The sequence below is a fragment of the Littorina saxatilis genome, linkage group LG6, assembly GCF_037325665.1.
Source record: "Littorina saxatilis isolate snail1 linkage group LG6, US_GU_Lsax_2.0, whole genome shotgun sequence".
Taxonomy (NCBI): domain Eukaryota; kingdom Metazoa; phylum Mollusca; class Gastropoda; order Littorinimorpha; family Littorinidae; genus Littorina; species Littorina saxatilis.
Genome location: NC_090250.1, coordinates 48,171,141 through 48,173,687, shown reverse-complemented (window position 1 = coordinate 48,173,687; position 2,547 = coordinate 48,171,141). Strand labels below are relative to the sequence as shown.

The 2,547-nt window shown below is 39.8% G+C and overlaps 1 protein-coding gene across 2 annotated transcripts in view; it reads left to right on the top strand.

Annotated features, from left to right (window-relative positions):
* The first annotated feature begins 748 nt into the window (after nt 1-748).
* The window catches only part of LOC138969397 (uncharacterized), a 17,426-nt gene continuing 15,627 nt past the window's right edge, over nt 749-2,547 (top strand). Inside the window, exon 1 of one of the 2 annotated variants that reach the window (XM_070342190.1) lies at nt 749-1,199. The gene's annotated coding sequence lies outside the window, so the exon portion shown is untranslated. Of the gene's footprint in view, nt 1,200-1,758; nt 1,883-2,547 lie in introns of those variants that run through there. The other variant, XM_070342191.1, reaches the window with a different exon arrangement.

The following is a 2,547-nucleotide window of genomic DNA, read 5'->3' as shown; positions in this document are numbered from 1 at the left end:
TGTGTGTGTGTGTGTGTGTGTGTGCCGTCTGTCCCTCTCTCTCTCTCTCTCTCTCTCTCTCTCTCTCTCTCTCTCTCTCTCTCTCTCTCTCTCTCTCTCTCATATGTTGTTGTTTTTCTCTACCTTCTTTTCTACGTTAATATCCGTGTAAATATGTGATTAGATTAGTCCCCTCTCTGGGCGAGGGCTGGTTGAAAAAAAGCTCGTTGTATTGCTTACGCCACAACCCTCGAAAAATAAAATTTGATTTGATTTGATTTGATTTGATCTCTCTCTCTCTCTCTCTCTCTCTCTCTCTCTCTCTCTCTCTCTCTCTCTCTCTCTCTCTCTCTATCTCTCTCTCTCTATCTCCCACACATTAACACACACATTAACACACACAATCACACACACAGACACACACACACACACACACACAAACGCACACACGCACAAATCTCCATCCACACAAACACACACATATACACAAACCTACACACACACACACGCGCGATCATACCCCTCCTCCCCCCCCCCACCCACACACATCACAACACAACACATCACAACACAGAAACACACACACTTTCACCCACACACACACACACATACACACAACATAACACACCACAACAACAGCGCCTTCTGCTGCTCTCCGTTCACAGCCACCCGAGTTCGTGGAGTTAGTATAAAGGGGTGGAGGCGCGGGTGAAGGACGGGTGGACTATAAAACAGACCGAAGCCGTCAGCACTCTCACTCCATAAACACAGCGGCCCGATCGCACCTCTCAGAGTGCTTGCTTATACTCTTCGCAGACATTTAGTTAGACATAGAACCAGAGTTACACTCAATTACAAAGCCTCTTTGGTATTTGACTGCTTCTGCTCTTTTGCTGTCAGGTCAACGTTAAGTTTTTAGTTTTTGTGAATGTTTGGACAGTTTTTCCGATATCACCATCTGCAGAAAAGTTACTATTGTTGTGAAAGAAGAACGAAAAGAGGAGCAAAATTGAAAAAAGAAAAACATCACAGGAATTCTACTTCGTGTTTAAATGTCTTCTTGAAATGCCTTGCAAAAAAGTGTGTGACTGAAAAGTGAAGAGGTGAGGAATACCACAGTGGATGCTAGTGGTGTATGTATGCTCCGCTGCCGTGACAACGGTCAAGATGATGTTGTAGTCTTGGCGTTTTGAACGTGCTGAAGATTGGACAGTTGCTTGGTACGTATGTTGTGGCTGAATGGCTACTTTCTTTGTATTTTGTTGTTGAATGGCTACTTTCTTTGTATTTTGTTGTTGAATGGCTACTTTCTTTTACAATCTTTTTGGGGCTCTTTTCTGAACCTTTCTTCCTTTATAATTCATCTATCTGTGCTGTTAACAAATCCGAAAAAAATAGACTGCTAACGTTCCAAATTAACGAGTGAAAACCCGTCCTTTCCCTTTGATTTTGTTTGATTAAGCCATTGATTGATTGGTTGAGTGATTTAGTAATTGAGTAATTGGTTATTCCACATTTTATTTTTAATAATTCCCCCCTTTATACTATTACCTATATTTAAAGAGCAGCTCATAGACTATCATATCGCCGGATCGACTGTGTCTCTGTTGAAGGGTTGTCACCAGTAGCAATATGACTTGTGAAAGAGAAAGCTACAAAGCGGAATTTTGTCAAAGGCTCTACTGTGTCAAAGGTGTCAAGTAATTTGACAAAAAGGCTTTGAGTGGTGAGAATAGGAACGGCAACACTCTGTGACACGATTAAGGAATTGTGGAAGAGAGAATGAAGCGGACCAAGGTCTCTCACTCCACTATAGGTGACTTGGAGAATCGCATGTCGGTGCGTGAAATCCAACTTTGATTGAAATCCTGTGAGGGATATGTAGATTACGCTTTCTTTGAAGGTAAAACGAATGGATTTTTTTGCACGTTACAGCTTCGATATCAACGAATGCATGATCCATTGTCACACTGTTAATCATTTGAACATTTAATTTTTTTTAATTTAACATGCTTTCGTCAAAAGGATTTCTTTATTGTTTTGTTTCCGCGATTTATTTTACCCCCCAAAAATGCATTTGTGCAAATGTAATTATTTCAGTGGCAATATGCTACGTCTGTTGTATAGAAATAGTTTAGCCTTTACTGTACAGTTAAGATGAAAAGTAAGTTTACGATTTGCGGCTTCACAGTGATTTCTATTGAACGGTCAGCTGCTGAGGGAAGTAATGTTTATTCAATTATTGATTACTTAGTATCGACTTTTCCGAAGGTTTGTTATTAATTCATTAGTAATTCTTTGTTTGTTATTTTCTTTTTCTATCCGTCTTTCTTCCTTTTTTTCTTTCCTTCTACAGTACAGTAGCATCACCTATAACATCCCGATGTCCTACGACCAACCAGGATTCACTGCCAGCCGAAAAAAATGAACTGTAAACTTACAAACAAACGAGAAACGAAGCTTTTTTTTTACAAACAACACTCACAATCGTATGTTTGCACTGAATCTGTGATTGATCTAACTAATGAACCACCTGTATATTGATACAGATACAGATTCATGTATATA